Source organism: Neovison vison, chromosome 9, assembly GCF_020171115.1.
Source record: "Neovison vison isolate M4711 chromosome 9, ASM_NN_V1, whole genome shotgun sequence".
NCBI lineage: Eukaryota > Metazoa > Chordata > Mammalia > Carnivora > Mustelidae > Neogale > Neogale vison.
In genome coordinates, this window is record NC_058099.1 from 9,085,643 (window position 1) to 9,103,220 (window position 17,578).

Below are 17,578 nucleotides of genomic sequence, written 5' to 3' on the forward strand. Positions count from 1 at the left end.
CGGGGGCTGGATCAAAGCAGGCGGAGTTGAAAGCTGTTTGGGGGGAACATTTGTCTACATGAGACACTCCCCAATGTCTCAGGTCTTGCTATCCTGGCAAGGGCCCCCAGACCTGTTGGGATGGTTCTTGGGAGCTCGAACAAAGTAATGGCTGTCACTAAGCAAAGATGCCAGAACTTCCATGGCTGACTTGAGGATGGGGTCAAAGGTCAAAGCCAGGGTGTTTGGTTGGCGGTGATGTCACAGAACTGGGCTCCTTGACGGGGATTCTTTAATAGGAGGAGGGAGGTGGAAGGCCTTGACCTCCACACGCCAAGTGGACTCAGTTACCCTAGCAGGCATCAAGGTCATGGTGGCGGCCACCTGGTCCTAGTGTCCCTAGGGTCAGGATAAATGAACAGCCAATAAGGTTTTCCTTTCTCTAAATACTCAAAACAGATTAGGAAAGAATGGGAAATTGTAATCCCTTGAGTGGTTTCCAGACCCAGAACCTGGAGGAGAGGCTGGTCCCCAGGAGGAAGGATCCTGCAAACCACAGGCAAAGTTTAGAGCATCAATGCTGCACTCGCCCCCAAAGGACCTACAGCCATTTCCTCAAGTGACTGGAAAGTAACTGTGAAAAAGGGGGTGCTCAGGGCTGGCGGACATAGAATCCACGGTGACATTCGTACCCAGGACCCTAAGGAGCCAGCATGGTCTCCCTGCTAAAGAAGGGACACATTGGGGGTAGGTCAGAAACAGGAACCTGGCCCAGGCCGCCTCATAGTGGGCTTCCTGTGCTCACAGGTCACTCCGGGGTCACCGTACCAGTCCTTAAATGTGTCCTTGGAAAGGCCATATCTAGCACCTGGCAAAAGCCTCACATTGGCCACCTTGATCTGCACCATGAGAACTGGTAGGGCAGATAAGACCAAGTAGAAACCCCTGTAGCCCCATACCCTCTCCCCTCAGCCAAGATAAAGAATCAAAAATAATCCTATCCTGGTGAAAAGGCAGGAAGATTGGTGCCACTTCAAAGACCTAAAAGGTGAAAGGCCATGGTCATTGTCAAATTCCTATTTAATTCACTGGTCTGGGGAAAAGGCACTGTGGATGGACTGACAGGAACGGGCCCCAAGTGTGGGAATTTCTGCATCCCACGTGCAGGCCACCAGAGGACCCTCACTGCAGGAGAGACACTGGACAATGACATGGCCAGGATGACCCTGCCGGCAGCTATTGGGGGTCTCCAGCCTCCGTGCCCCCCAAACCTGTGCAATGGACTCATGAATGGAGTCACCATTGTGGCAAGGATGGGGGCTCTGTGTGGCCCCCAGAGCACAGATTCTCTCCCACAAGGCCGACCTAGCTGCTGCCACTGCCGAATGCCAGGCCTGCCAGGGACAAAGACAGACACAGAGCGCCCTACCTGTGGGACACCAACCCTCCATGTGGCCCACTGAGGACATCAAGACCATCCTGATGAGGTCAGTAAAGCCTCCTGACGGGGCTGATCCGAGTCTCAGGAGTGACTTTCACATTTCTGCCCATGAGGCGACAGCCAGCCCCACCATCTGAAGCCCCACAGAGCATTTGGATCCGCTGTCACGGGACCATGGCCTCAGAGCAAGGGGCCCGCTCAAGGGCAATGGAGGTGAACTATGCATCATTGACCATGGGACCCACGGGTCCTGCCAGACACCACGCCTTCCAGAAGCTGTCAGGGTAACAGAGCCGTGGGCTAAAGGGCAGCCTACAAGGTGTTTCAAGGAATGGGGCAGAACCTGGTGGCCCTACAAATAGGCAGGCCTCACTGAGCCGCCATCTTGGGCAAGCCACCTATGAGGACGAACGCGGTCCGTCAGGATGCTGCCTACGCCTTCAAACAAGAACCATTATCTGGCGCAGTGTCTCCAACAAGCAGGATACCTGGGTCTGGGAACCGGAAGGTGGTAGCGGCCAGCTCACCCTCACTGCCAGCCGCCTGGCCATGGCCTTCACTGGGCTCCACGGCTCTAGAGGCCGGGCTGAGTCCATTCACTGCTGTGAGCCTCTATTTCTCCGCCTACGACATGGGAGTGACGAAGCCGTCACGCTGCGGGGATTGAGACATGCGTCATTCTCGCACCCAATGGCAACTACTCTCCGCTGCATCTCTGAGTCGTTCCAGGAAGAGGGTCAAGGTCAAGACAGGGAGTGGGGAGGTCTTCCAGGTGCCAGCCCTATTTCTGGCATCTTCCTCCCGGCATCATCAGGAAGTACATTTACTTGCCCACCTCGACCTCACACTGCACACCAAGCCGACTTTCATTCCCAGGGAGAAGAAGATCGAATTCTCCTCCCCCAAAGTCCTCATTTATCCAGAAAGATGTTTTGGGTCCCAATCCCCAAAGTCCCCTCAACTCAGAGCCAGGCTCTGAGAAGCCAGGGGACCCCGAAGCCACATCCCCCTTCTCAGCCTGGGAAAGCTTTTCCTTCCTGTGCCTCCATTTTATTATCAGCAAAAGATTTCGCTAGCACTGCCAACAACTGATATTCAGAAATAAGTATGTAAATCCTTTGTAAATGTATGCTAATTACTTATTTTTAATTATAATGTAAATAAGTAATTACTGAATAATTTTAAAGTATTTACGTGGGGGTGTGTGATTTAGACACTAACTTGTTATAAGATATAAAAACTATAAATTATACAGTAATTATGGCCCAATTTACATGCTAAGGCCAAACACAATTACGTAGCAAGAAAAATATAAACAATCAGGTAATTCCACAGTAGTTACTGTGTAATAACCAAGCTGTTTTCTTCCCCCAGTTGACTAAGTGGATCTGTGCATTCACTCTAGGATCGGGAGGCGAAGGGGAGTGTTTTCAGGAAGTTGAAATCGCCTTGAAGAAAAGAAATTAATCACAAAATAAGAAAAAAGACACAAGCAAAGCTATTAGAGTCTTCCAGGGTGGGCCGTGGGGTTTAGAGAAAGGCCAAGCCACAGAAGGGGGGCTCCAGCTGGAGTGGCCCCCCGCAGTCCCCTCCCACCCCACCTGCAGCAGACCCCGTCCACATGCTATACCCCAGGTGAGGGAGAGCTCCCCAAACCCCCACCTCCAGACTCCACACCCTTGTGTCCTCAGCCTTAATCTTCTCAAACTGTCTTACCTGGCTAACTCCATCTCACCCTTCAAGTCTTACCTACGATGCCTCTTCCTCCAGGAAGCCTTCCCTGACCATCCCTACCTCCCCAAGATTTAGCCAGGGGCTCCCTCCTGGGCTCCCACAGCCTCCCAGACTCCCTCATCATAGCTGACCACTATTTTGAGATGGGCTGTTTGATGGCAAAGCCTACCTCCCCCATCAGACAAGGATCCCCAAGAGATCAGACCTCAGGCCTGCCTTATCCATTGCTGGGTCCCAAGTTAAAGGCACTTGGACTTGAGAGCAAAGAGTATGGTATCAGCAAAATCTGAGTTCAAGCCCAGTGCAGACACTCTCCAGGATCCTTCCAGAATTATCTCAAAACCTGGGCCTCCCCTTCAGGAGGGAAGTGATAGGCTTGACAAGAGCCCCGGGTTCTGGGTCCTCATGCTGCCCTCCGCTGGAATAGCCCTTTGAATGAGGAATCATTCTCCCCACTTTGCAGACAAGACAACTGAGGCTGAGAGGCCAAGTAACTAACGGAGACACAGAGGAGGGCTGGGAACCAGGCCTCCTCCAGTCCCAACCTGGAGCTCCGAAGCCCTCTCCTCCTCTGACTCAGGGCTTGTGGATACCGGCTCCTCAGGGCATCATCGGGCCCCCGAAGAGGACAGAGGTAACGACAGGCATCTGTGCAAGGAGAGAGGCATCAGTCCCCGGGATGGAGCAGCACCAGGAGACGGGTACCTTCCGCCCCTCCCCACACCTGCTGAGAAGCACCGGGCACAGGACTATTAACCTGGGAGCCCCTAAGATAGTGGTTCTTTAAGGCCTTGTGAATCTCCTGGGTCAGAATCTCCTGGAGGCCTTATTGAAATGAAAATTCCTAGACCACTGGAATGGACAGCCGCCGGGAGGCGGAGCCCAGAACATTCCTTTTCGCCCACCACCCACCCTCTGAAGTCTGAGAGCCACCGCCAGAGGGGCAGGCATACCCTGAGCGCCTCTCTAAATCTGTCCCCTCGCCCACGAAAGGGGCCTCTCTAATTCACCAACGGATTGTGTCTAAGAAACGAGATGATGGGACGTGGAGGCCCACGGAGCTGGGCCCAAAGCAGGAGGGACCCGTGGGACCAGCGTTCCCTCCACTCAACATCTCAGGCGTACCAGGACAGGCCCTCTCGCCCGCGTCAAGGCCAGCAAGAGGGACAGGGGCTGTGCCTTGTCCCGAGGGGGACGCTGGCGCCCCCCTCCCCGGGCTCTGGGGTGCTAGGCCAGCTGGTGGCACTCTTCCTGCACTGTGTGGGGCCCAGCGTCGTCACCCCTGGGATGTCCCCACGGCCACCCCACCCCCAGCAGCTGTCACACAATTTAGAGCCAGGGAGATGCAGGAATCCATATATAGATTCTGGGCGCGTCTTTTCCTACTGCTCCTGAGGCACTGCTGTTCGTTAACCATGGTCATTAGTGAGGATTTAGGGGAGCAAGAGTGGGGCCTGGGGGACAGGGGGCCCTGCGGACCAGACACGGGCGATCAGTTCCACAGAAGAAGAGGTCATCTTGGCCATGCCCCTGCCTCCAAACCTGAACACTCAGAAAGTCACACAGGAAGACCTTCTTCTCCAACCACAAGCGTAACCAACCAGCCACTGTTCACAAGCACGTGGGACTTGAAGCCAGAGAAGGGCCTGCTCTCACCCATCCGCTCGAGGAGGCAGGCACAGAGAGGGTCAGAGATGTCAGAAGGTCACACAGCCCGAGCGCATGGGCTTTAGTCCAGTCTGACTCTAGGGATCTGCGTTAAGTGCGCCGTTCATGTCTCTCACACCCCAGCTGGAAAGGAACTCAGCCAGCGGCGGCCAGCTCTGTCCAGCGTGGTCAAAGCCAGCACCCAGCAGAGAGGAGGCCTGGCCCCGGCCAGATCGCGGGAGATCGAAAGTACCATCCCTCCAGCACTGCGACCCCCTCGTGGAGCTACTTCACAGCCCAGAAAATTCCCCGGTCCCCTGGGTAATATTTTTTTATGGCCATTGCCGGGTGCTATTCATTTTATTACACTTTTGCCTGTGATTTTTGTTGTTGGCGCATAAGCAATGTGGTCAATTCCGTTTGACGTGCCCCGGCGTCTCAGATTCATCGCCAGCCGGCGCGGCGCTGAGTGGTTACATAGGAAAGTGTTTGGCTAATAAAATGCATAAAGCAGAGATAGGAAAATCAATGCCTTTGTTAATAACACTTTACCATCTTTCACGCGGTCTGTCAGGCCGGGCTGCCCGCTGGAGCTGGCGCCGGAGGCCCCACGCGGAGTGTCTGCTGCAGCGGTGGGGGCCGGCTGGCCCTGGGGATCGGTGCCCTTTGCCCTTTGCCCCTTGCCCCTTGCCCTCCTGCGGCAGGAGCCAATCTGAGAACCCTGGTAGATGCCCTCCCCGAGCCTAAGCTGGAGACAGAGTCTGGGAAAGGAAGGGTCGCTCTGGGTTCTTGGGCCCATGTCTGCGCCGCACGGACCCTCAATTTTCCCATCTACAGAATGGGGGCAACACTAGTCCCTCCCTCCAAGGGCTTCTGTGAGGATGCAGGGGGAGCGCCCATGTGACCCGCCTGGCACGGCACATGGCCTGTCAGGGTGGAGTACAAGAACACTGGTGTCCCCTGCCCCAGGCTATAGCTACCCTGGCCCTTGGGGGTGCCCTTCCATCCCCAGGCCCCAGGATGAGGGGGCTCTCTCCCAAGATGGAACCATGAAATGAGACAAGTGTTCTAAGACGCTGGGACCACCCCCACTCAGACCCAAGAATGCAGCTGTCCTCTGTGTCCCCTTATTCTCGGCCAGATTTTACCTTGATTCTCACCATCACTCAGCTTTCTGCCTGGGCACCCCTGGGAATCCACCCCAACCCCCGGCTCAAAGGCAACAGTGGCCAAAGTGAGGGGCAAAGCCCCAGTCCTAGTGCAGGGCATAGCCCCCCCCATCCCAGGCACTGAGCGACAAGAGCAGGAGAATTTCATGTCCTTCTCAGCCTGCCCCACCCCCACCCCAGTCTCCGGGCCTCTGGGTCCCAGGTTCCACCTCTCCCAAATGCCAAAACGCAACCCTTTCTCCTAGGGGGCTGAGGATTGAATGCGATCACGTGTGTAAAGCCAGAGCCTCTCCCGTGGCTCCTGGGGGGCCTGGGAGACCCTGAGGGTATGCGCACAGCCCAGGAAGAGGGAGCGTCCAGAGGGCAGGAAAGGACAGTCCAGGCTGAGGGCCTGGCTCCAGTAAACATGGCACAGAGAGGAAGAACCAGCCATTTCTGCTCTATCACCGAGTGCTTGTTGGAGGTAATGGGAGGCCCTGCCCCCCCTAAGCCTCAGTTTCCCTCTCTATAAAATGGACACCATGTTCCTCTAGGTTGCTGCTGGGACAGGTTCAATAAAATGCTTTATGAACATCTCAGCAGGGCGCCTCACACCGAAGGCCCTGAGTGCTGGAATAAGGAGCTGAGCCACCATCTGGGAGGTGAAGGGGGGCTTTGGAAGGAGCCCAGATCCTTTGGGGGGCAGCTTCCTTGGGCCTGGGCCATCCTTCTCTCCCCAGTAACCCCCAAGCCAGTGGGGGAGGCAGAGATGCCACCGTGGGGATAAACGGGGTGCCACGAGCCTGTCAGGAGCGCCCCCCCTTCCCCGCCAGCCTATCCCTCCAGCGGGCTCTGGCGCCCCTCCTCCCTCACCTTCCTCCCCCACCCCCAGGGAGGGAGCACAAACACAAGAGCTTAATCCCCCGGCCTCCCCGCACACCCGGGCCTGACACGAGGCTCGGCAAATATTGGACTTTATTAATTTAATTTAATTAAACTTTATTAACCTTTATTAAAAATAAACCCTCATTAAAATTCTCATTCCCATCTCTGGCAAAGGCAGGGACGGGGCACTGCCTCCTCTCCAGGCTTGTTAAATGTCACCTGAGGAGAGGCAGAGGCCTCTGGGGCCAGAGTCTGGGACATGGAGCAGGGACTGGAGAGGGAGGGATCCAGCGAGGGGGGTGTGTCCGTGCACACGCATGCACACACATGCACATGCGTGAGGGGGTGTTGGCGGCCCAGAGCCAAAGGTGGCTTGGGAGGGCCAATGTGGAAGATCAGCCCCGGCCTGGGAGGTCCAGCCAAGAAGGAAGAAGAACCTGAGGGCCCCCTGGGCCCTCAGGATCCAGCTTGCCCAACAGGGGCAGATTTGGGAAGACTTGGGTGCCGGGTTCACACTACGCAGTAGCTGGGTCCCTAAGCTGATCGGGAAGGAGGGAGAGGTTTTGTTTCTATCATACCGTTATTTTTCTTAATAGCCACACTTGCTCCTTTTAGAAAATTTGGAAAACCCAGAACAGCACCAGAGAACATAGAATCCTCAATGAAACCTGATGAACGCTTGTCCCTCAGAGGTGGGTGGCCATACTGATCACCTGGGCCGGGACATTTTAAAGAGCGAGAGGATGACCCAGAGCTCCGCAGACAGTGCGCTCACAGACGGGCCGTCCCCAGCGAGTGGAGACAGCTCCCCACCACACAGAGCAATGCTGAGAAGCTGAAACCCATTTCAACACGCAAGGGAGCTAGTCCCCTGTATGGTGACTATGGCTTCTCCAACGCCCAGCAAAAGCCTGGCTCCTGGGCTCATTGAGAGTTGGGAGTCCGTGGAGACCTACTATGTGCCGTGGAGACCTACTATGTCCTGTCCTGTTTCACCTATGCCCCTGCAGCCTGGGGGAGGGGAGTAATACTGTGTCCATTGTACAGAGGGGAAAACTGAGGCTTGGGAGGAGAATAGGCCTTCACAGCCTGGGGTAGGACAGGTTCTGGTCCACCAACACCTCCCTCATTGGGGGTCTAGATTCAGACCCTGGCACCCTGCTTATGGTTTGGTGACTTTGGACAAGTTCATTCACTCATTCAGGGGACACTCCTTGCAGGTGTGGCATTGGGATATGGTGGCAACACTCACAACCAGGTCCTTGCAGGCTCGCAGGTTAGTGAGGGAGACAAAAATACTAATAACAGACATAATACTGCAAATCGTGCTCCGTGCCATGAGGGGAAAGAAGCGACAGGCACAGGAGACCTCCTGAGGAGTCAGAGGGTGACACTGGCACGGAGATCTGAGCCTGTGCGAGGGTGAGGCAGGGGCACAGGGGACAAGCCAGCCTGTGGGAGGGGCTGAGGGCAGGCTGCTGGGAGAGCTCAGGGAGGCTGAGGGGAGGCCACTGCAGTGAAGGGTTTGGGTTTGACCTTGTACATTGTACAAATCCAAGGGCCAGGAAGGAGGGAGACAAAGCCTTTGGGGACAGCAGCTGGGGACAGGGGGAGGTTCTACCAGGGAGGGGGGAGAAGGAACCACAGTCGACAAACTTGGAGATGCTTTAGAAGACAGATCCGATGACCTGCTCGCTCATTCATTCCTCCATTGATACCTTCACTTGTTCACCCAGCAAGTTCACCAGCAGGCACCAGGACCCATGAGGACATAGGAACACCACGGTCTCAGAGAATAGTGAAGGGAGACGGGGGTGGGGGGGCGCTTCCTCAAACAAAGGGGAGGATATGGCCTCTCTGAAGGAGAGACAGAGGCTCTAGAAAACTCCTGCTGGTCCAAGGCCCAAGGTGGTTCCTGTGGGGGCATCACACAGATCCCCTCAGGACCCCGGCGCCCCCAGACCGGAGCCGCACTCCGTGAACGACGTGCCCATGCCGCAGTCCTCACTGCTACCCTGCCGTGGAAGCCAGGCCCCCAGCCCTGGGCTAGGACTCATGGTTAAAAATAAAAATGTTTAAAGATTTTGTCAACAGAGAGAAAACGCAGGCCTGTGTGGCAGACAGCCTCTGCAGAGCCCAGCGTGATGGACGGCTGTGCGTGGGGTCGGGGTGAGAGTCCACAAGCCCCTACAGAGAGGAGAGAGCCCGGGGCAGAGGAAGCTGCAGTCTAGGCCCCCAACACACACTCATTCTCCACGGGGCACTTGGCCTGCCCTCCTCTGACAGCCTTCCATTGGTCCTCAGCACCCCGCGCCTCCCGGCACCCCCAGCTCTGGGAGCCTCCATGTTCCAGACAAGAGAGCCCAAGGGCCCCCAGAACCATCTGCATGGGTCCAGGCAGGGCAGCTCCAGTCTCCTCTTCACCAGGCCCCTCTGGGGACACATACCCAAGCCCCGGACACCAGTTCCCAGAGAAGGCAGGATGTCTCCCTCGGTGCCCAGCAAGGCCAGGATGGCGGCAGCAGCCCCCCTGCACCTGTCTTCCTCTCTGACTCTGGCCCCCAGGGCTCTCCCTCTGCTCCCGTCTCCCTGCGTCCAAGCTTCTCTCTGCTTCTCCAAGTTCACCAGCTGAACGTGGCTTCTCACCATTGTCAAGCGTCCACAGCCTCAATGACCAACCAGCAGAGACCGCCTGGCGGCAGGTCACCCCCCCCACCCCGGCCCAAATTCCCAGGAGAGAACCAGATTGGCCCATGCGGGATTAGTGGCCCAGCCGTGGTCCAATCAACTAAGGCAAGGGGCGGGGTCACACAGAACAGACCAGGTGGGCAGGACCCACTCCAGGGGAGACGAGGGTGGTTTTCAGAGGGGCTCATGGGAGCTCATGATTCATGCGGCCTTATTTCCACAATTCCTTGTGTTCCGCAGGTACACAAGTGGGCCCGAGGCAAGATCCCTTGGGGCAGCAGGCGGTGGCCCGGCCAGGCACACTCGTGGGCACAGAGGCAGGTATCCGGGCCACACCCATGGACCTGAGCATCTCTGCCCAGGCCCGCGCAGGAGAACAGCCAGGCATGGAAGTGCATAGCGCCCCGCGGAGAGCTCCAGCTCCCTGCCACCTTTCTCTCTGGAGGGAAATGTCCTGCTTTGGGGGCCGACCGCCTTCTCCAGCTCCTGTAGGAGCAGAAGGGAGGTACGGGCTGTGCCTTCTACCCCTCTCAGGCCCGTTTCCTCATTTGCCTCTGATAACACTGGCTCTCAGAGCTGGGGTCGGGATGGGAGCCATGAGGCAGCACCCTCGCTGTGCACCCCTTTCCCTGATGAGAAACAGACCTGGCCACACTTGCAGAGGCTTCTGGGCCAGGAGGAGAGCGGGAGGTCAAAACTGCTTTCTGCCAGGGGCCCCCTTAAGAACCCGGTTCTCAGAGGGCCAGGCTCTGGTATCTCCCCACAACCCTGGCTGTGATATAAAATAGGTCATTGCCGTAATCCTGGCCAAATTGGCCTCTGGAAGATCAGCTAGGCCGAGCTCCCCGGGCCTAATTATCCCATATTTGGTCAATAAGCCATTAACAGGGCGCCTCGGATGTTAATAACCGTTTCATGAAAAAGTCGGCATAATTTATGAGATCAACACTGGTTAGCAAAATTAATAAATATTTCATTCGGTGAGATTTATCCCAGCGCGCTCCCGACAGGTGGACCGAGGGCCCTCGGGCAGCCCCGGGGAGCAGGCAGTCAGGGGAAAGGAAAGCCCAGCTCTCACTTGGGCCAATAAACATTTACCTCAAATCCTATCGCCATAAATCCGAAGGCTGGATGAGGGAGTCCAGTAAAACCTGACTTAACATTATGTTCCGGCCATTAACAATATTTATATAGATGTCACTTCAGGGAGGGTTAGAGACGCCAGGCAGGACCCAGAGGCCGTGACGGGAGCTGGCTCGGGATCCTCTGGGAAGGTTTGTGCCCAGGGAGGCCTCGGGCAGTGGAGAGAGCCCCCAGATTGGCCCTCCGACCCCCTCTAGGGTTGGCAACCGCTGTCTGTGCGACCGAGGGGTGGGCAGGTTTCCCCACCTTTCAAAGCCTCGGTTTCCTTATCTGTAAAATGGGAGTGTTAACAATAGCCATGGGAGATCAAGTCACAGCAGAAAGTCAGGCCCAGGCACATAGTAAACTCCCTAAATAATAGCACGGCTCGAATAATCCTCAGGAGAAGAGGCAACCAGAGGACGCGGCCCCCTGCTCGGAGAGAATGAAGCTCTGTTGGGTACATTCAGCCTTGTTCATCTAGAATCGAACCCCTACCGGATGCTGCGCACACATTATCTCTAATCCCACAGTAATCCCGAAGGGGGAGCGCAGTTGACAGCCCTATCTTCCAGAAGGGGAAACTGAGGCTCAGAAAAGCAAAGTGACTTACCCAGGGGCAGCCAGCAGGAAGCGTTGAAGCTGGACGCGAACCGGGTCTGTGGCTCCAAGCCTCCCTCTCGTACCACTCTGTCCCTCAGCCTAGCAGGGCCCCAGCAGGCATGGGTCCCCTACTGGGCCCTGGGTGAGCCCTCGGGGAGATGCACCCCCACGCTCCGCCAGCCAGCCTGGAGCCCTGGGCAAACACACGGAGCCCGGGCGGACGCCAGAGCGTGTTGTGGTTAAAGAACCTTCCAGGAGAACCAATTAGTTTTCCACGGGGAACTTTCCACCAGGCATTGATTTTCACTCTCCCCACCTGGGGTGGATTTGATTTGCGAGGAGCAATTGTGTGAAATAAAAGCGCTGAATGTGACAGGCTCATCTGCTGTCGGGACTGGGGCTGGGACTGAGGCGGGCACAAGGTCCAGGCGGGGGGATGGGAGGGTGGAGGGGGCAGTCCCTCTGCCACCTGGCACAGAATGGCCCTGCCACACGCCTGGCCGGGACACAGCAGCACTGAGATAAAGCCTGAACTCCTTGGGCTTCCCCAAAGGAGGGTGGCCGGTGGATTCCCCCGACCCTGCTCCTGCCCCCACCCCTGACCTGCATGGTTCGGAGGTGGGGGTGGGGGGCGGGGGATGGCAGGGCTGGACCCTCCAGTAGGCCTTCCGGCACCTCATCCCCACTCACTTGTCTTCACAGAGCTCTGCCCTGACCTCACAGTGTTCTTTTAGCAAACCTGGGAAGCTGGGGGCCCAGAGCTGGGCCGGTAGAGAATGTTCGACGAAATTTGGTGAGGGTATCATTGCCCCCATTTTAGAGAAAAAGAAACTGAGGCTCACGAGGGTCCGGCAGCCGTCCTAAAAAGAGGCAGAGCCAGAGCTCAAACCCGGAACTGTGTGATTCCACGTGCCCCTGCCCGTTGCTCACCTTCGAGAACGTGAGTGGGAATGGGGACAGGTGAGGGGCTTGAAGGGAGAACAACGGCTAACAAGGGCTCCATATTCACGTGCCCTGAACTCAGAAGACCCTGCCTCCCTGCTTCTTCAGGACTGTTCACTCATTCATTTATTCACCCTATAATTTCATTCATTAAACAAATATTTATTGAGCTCCTGCTACGTACCAGGCTCTCTTCCAGGCACTGAGGGTGCAGCAGTGAGCCAAGCCAAGACTCTAGTGGAGGAGACAGACAGTCAGCAGAGCAAATAGAAGATGCCAGATGACGACAGGGTGGAAAGGAGGGGAGAGAGCCGGGGGAGGGATGGGGGCAGGGTTCCCCAGGAGTCCTGGTGGCCCCATGGGGTACATGAGAGAGACCTCAAGGAGGGAAAGAAGGAACCTTGCCTCTTGCCATCAGGGAGGGAATTCTGGGCAGAGGGAACAGCAAGTTCAAAGACAAGGAGGCTAATGGGTCGGGAGGGGTGGAGAGTAACAAGGAGGGATGGCCCTCAATGAAGGGCTGTGGCTTTGAGCCCCGGTGACAGGGAGGCCCTGGAGGCTGTGCACAGAGGGGGCAGGAGCTGGCTCGGGTTTTAAAGGGAACTCTGGCTGCCGAGTAGCGAGTGAAGGGGGGCGCAGAGAGATGCTTTTCCGGGGCTTTGGCAATAATCCAGGTGAGAGACCAGGTGGTTCAGTCCAGGTAGAAGAGGAGGGATGATGGGAAGCGGTTTATGGTGACATATTTCCATCTCCTGGTGGCTCGGATGAGGGGTACAAGAGAAAGCAAAGTTGGGAACGAGCATGACTGACTATGGGCTGAGGACCTGCTACGTGCCGAGCCCTGGGCGGCGCTGGGAAGACCCCAGTGACACCCCCCAGGGCTGCTGCCATCGTGGCACCGACAAGCTAGCAGGGGCCAAACTGGAAGCAAATAAACATCAGTAAAGCTAAGGGGTCTGAGAAGCTCGAGAAGGGGGACCGAGGGTCAGGATGGCTCCGTACGGCAGGCAGGGAAGGCATCTCGAGGAGGTGACATCGCAGCAGGAGGTGTGGAGCCCGCATTCAAGGAAGAGGGCTGGAGAGGGAGCCGAGGAGGCCCCCCCATCCCCATTTCGTGAAGGGGAGAACAGACCAAGAGAGGCAAGGTGACCTGTCCAAGGTCACACCACAGGTACATGGTAGCCCAGATTTGTTTCAAGGTCAAGGATCTTCCTCCCCACCCCTCCTCCTAGAAGTTGGGCAGGTGAGCGATGCCTCTCCCATGAAGAGGTGGCAGTCAGGCTGGTACCATCACGAGGCGCCAGAGGAACACGACACAGGCAGGTGCGTCAGCGTCTCAGGGGGATGGGGCGGGGCCTGATTCAGGCTGGGACAGCTGTGGGGACACGGGAATCCTCAGCCCAGGCAGGACCTCCAAAGGCATCCAGAAATACTGAGAGGCTTTGTGGACACCTCGTGGGAGGCAGAGGTGAGGGGAGGAGGGGGAGCAAGATGGAGGAACCGGGAGAGGGGGATGGCTGCGGCTCTGGGAGCAGGACAGCCCGCAGAAGAGCCCCCACACCTGGGTGAGGGAGTGGGCGAGGGACTGGGCCTGGGGTCAGACAAAGCCAGGACCTCACTGTCACTTGCTCCGAGACGCCCCAGCTTACTCCCCCTGGGGTGCTCTCCCTGCATCATCTCATTGCCTTGAACCCCCGATCCTGAGAGGCAGAGAGGAACCTCAGGTGAGGTGAGGAAATGAAGGGGAAGGTAGAATCCCCACCCAAGGTCCCACAGCCAGACAGCGGCAGGGCCTGGGGAAACCCTGGGTTTGAGGGCTCAGGGGCCCACCACGTACCCCGCATGCAGCCCCCTGGGGTGGGGCAAGCTTGTAGGTGGGCACGGCTTGGCACCTGGGATGGCACAGGGCAGAGCTGTCCTGCAATCACAGCCCCAGTGGGGGAGGCGACCTCTCTGACCCCAGGGCTGACAGCAGGGTCGGCACAGAGCGGCCCAGCCCGAGCCTCTGTCGCCAGCGCTCCCCGAGCAGGAGTCCTGCAGGCTGGGATGTCCCATGGTGTGGTGACCACAGGGGGCTGCCTTTCAGGAAAACAAACCTCCAGGGGCACCTTGCTCCACTTCTCGCTGGCCTCAGGCTGGTGACTGTCCCTCTCTGAGCCTTGATTTTCTACGAAATAGGATTTTGACATTTATTTACAAAGTGCCTGCCACTGGCCAGTTTGGGGGCTTTCAACACATCAGTGAACAGAACAAATTTTCCGGCCTGCTGTGAGCCAACATTCCAGCACGGAAGATGGGACATAAACAAACATGAGAGATGAGTGAACCTCAGACAGTGTTAGATAGCACTGACGGAACCAAAGGGAAAGGAAAGCAGGGGGAATGTCACAGGATTAAATAAGGTATTGGGCTGGGCCTCAGCAAAGAGATCAGAATCCAGCAAAGATGTGAAGGAGAAGGAGGGAGCCATGCAGACACCTGAGAAAGACTGTTCTAAACATAGGGAAAGGCACGTGCAAAGGCCCTGAGGCAGGAGTGTGCCCAGCAGGTATCCAAAGGGCAGAAGGAAGGTCCGTGTGGCTAGAAGAGCTAGCTGTTGGGTGTGGTGGGGGGCGGGGGGGTAGTCCTGAGACAGAGAGAGGGTAGATGGAGTGAAACATGACAGACTTCGGGCCTGTACAGAGAGGTGTGAAATGGGAGGGACATTGGGACAAAGAGAAGGATCTGTGAATTAATGTACATCAGGAATTCAGTGTGAGTCAGTATGTAAGTGGTCAATTAATAGGAGTTATGATTATTGCTGCTTATAATTAGATGATTCCTAACCCTTTTATAGTGGGGTGGGAGTGCCTTAGGGCACCCCCTCTGTGGGCAGAAGCCAGATTTGAGGGACCCAGACTGTCCCCCATGGGCTGGGGGCTGTTCCCTCTCTCAATCCCTCAAAAATTTTCCAGGGCCTCCCCGGGCCTTGGGAAATTTGGGGAGGGAGAGGGTGGGGCCATAATCACAATGGCATTAAATCAGACCCCCTGCTCCAGACGAAATCGCACCGAGAAGTTGTTAATACCTTTATTATGGGCCAAAATGTATTCACGATATTAAAAGACATCCCATTTCTGCCCCCTGTGTCACATCTGAGATGTAGCGTAGATAAATGATCTATCACCACATGAGATCTACCGAAACCATTAGTAACCATGACATTTTGACGTCAGATTTTAAAAAATTCCTAAGTAATCTTTTTGATTTATGAAATGCTGTCTGGGTTCATCGAGAGAGATCTCAGATTTATCACCGCCTGGTTAGAATTATTAATGATTTTCAATTTGTAAATCTGAAGTCGAGAAAGTCTGTGGGCTCTGGGTGAAAACTCCCGCCGACCATGGCCCAGCCTCTCCTCCAGCCAGAGTTCAGCCCAGGGAGAGATGGTCTTTCTCGCCGACAATCTGACCCCTGGACATCGTGTCCCAGCCAAGCTTGTCTGTCTGCAGCATGCGAGACTGAGGGCAGAGCAGAGGCAGGACCTGCTCTGGGCAGAAGTATCGGTCCCGCTTCACAGGACAGAGGCCCACCTCCCTCCCCCAGCCTCACACCTAGGCCTGGAAAGCTGCAAATTCAGGCAGGCCTGGCCAGGAGGGACGTAGTGGGGGGTGGGGGCAGCCAAGAGCCCCGACCACCCCTTGGGTCTGGTTTAGGCTTCAACTCAGCCGTAGGCCCTTTACATCCTTTACATCACTGGGAAACGCGGACCAACCCCTCCTTGCCCAAGGCAGTGGCCAAGCCACTGGATTTGGAAGTGACCCAGCGGCGAACGCCCCTTCTCATACCAACCCGGGCCACAGACCCCAGAGCAAAGGACCTCCCCGCCAGAGAAGAACAGGCATCAGACACGCTGGTTTTTTTCTTGATCCACAACTCAAAGGGAAAATAGGAACCATATTTCTATAAGTTTCAGAAGCTGGAAGGTGAATTTTTGATAAATGCAGGGAGACAGGTCATGCAGCACCCCGCTTTTCCCTCTGGGGTGGGTTCAGGTCCGGGGGCAGCGATGAGGCAGGAAATCCAAGCGGAGAAGGGAAAAGACAGAGGGAGGCTAAATGTCAGGCTTTCTCCATCTCACGTCAGCGTCCCAAAACACCTGTGAGGGTGACATCATTACTCACATTTCACAGATGAGGAAAGTGAGGTGCAGAGGCCCAAGCAGCCTGAGGTCACACAGCGGAGAAGCGAAGGAGCAGGGTGAGGTCTCTGGCTGCGGCCGTTGTGCTTGAGGTCCAGACCTCTGGCCTCGCACCGGTCAAGTGCATCCTGCTGAGGTTTCCCAGGGACCCCCCAGCACTGTGAGGCAGGCAGGGTACCTAGTTTAACCACAGTCACAAAGCTCACAAAGCTTGCTCACAAAGCTCATGGCACACACACACTCCGCCCACACCCTCCCGCATTCGCAGACATGGACGCTGGCACACACGTGTCCCTCCTGTACAAGGATCCTGCCGGCCCCGTCCTCCAGCTCTGCCAGCCTCCCCACATCCCGTCACAGCCTGAGGCCTGGGACCCATCCTGCAACCTCACTGGCACAGTCTGCTCCTCTGGGCCGGAGTTCGGGGGCCCTCAGAGCCTCAGCCCTCCCCCTGTCCGTTCTTCAGGCTTCCCCTGCCCTGTTCTCTCTGGTGTCCTGGGGGCAGGGGGTCCTGCGTCTTAGACTCCCCCCACTCTAGGCCCGGCAGCTGCTGTCACCTGCAAAGGGCTCAGGTCTTGTCCCTCCCTGCCTGGTCATAACCTACACTGGCAAGAAGTCTCTGGTCGTGGTCGCCTGGCCTCAGTTTCCCCAGGGGACCTCAGGTCAGTCCTGTTTGGAGCAGGTTGGCTGGAAGGACCACAGGGTCAGCCCAGCCAGATGAGGCTGAGGGTTGGGAGGGCAGAGCTGCTCCAGACTGCGCAGCTGAGGGGCTCTCTCCAACGGCATCTGGTAGCAGGGGCAGCAAAGACCCACAGCCAGACGCATCCAAGCTCAGGGCTCGGCCAGGTGGGCGGGAGTGGGAGAGGGGTTTGGGGCAAGGCAGGATTTGTTACAGCAGTGATGGAAAACTAGTCTCGATTCTGGGACCCAGAAGTGGGGTGCTGCTGTAACAAGTACGTAGAAAATGGGGAAGTGCCTTTGGAAATGAATGGTGGACAGAGCTGGAAACTTTCTGAGATGCTTGATAGAAAGAGCCTAGATGGCTTTGAGCAGACGCTGAGTAGAAATATGGAGGCTGAGTACGCGTCTCCTGGGAGATGAGGAGAACGGGGATCGAACCCAGGTTCTCGGGGGCACTGGGGTATCACACTGCGGTGGGGAAGCCAGAAGGAGAGATGGGTCCTGAACAAGGGCCTGAAAAGAAGCACT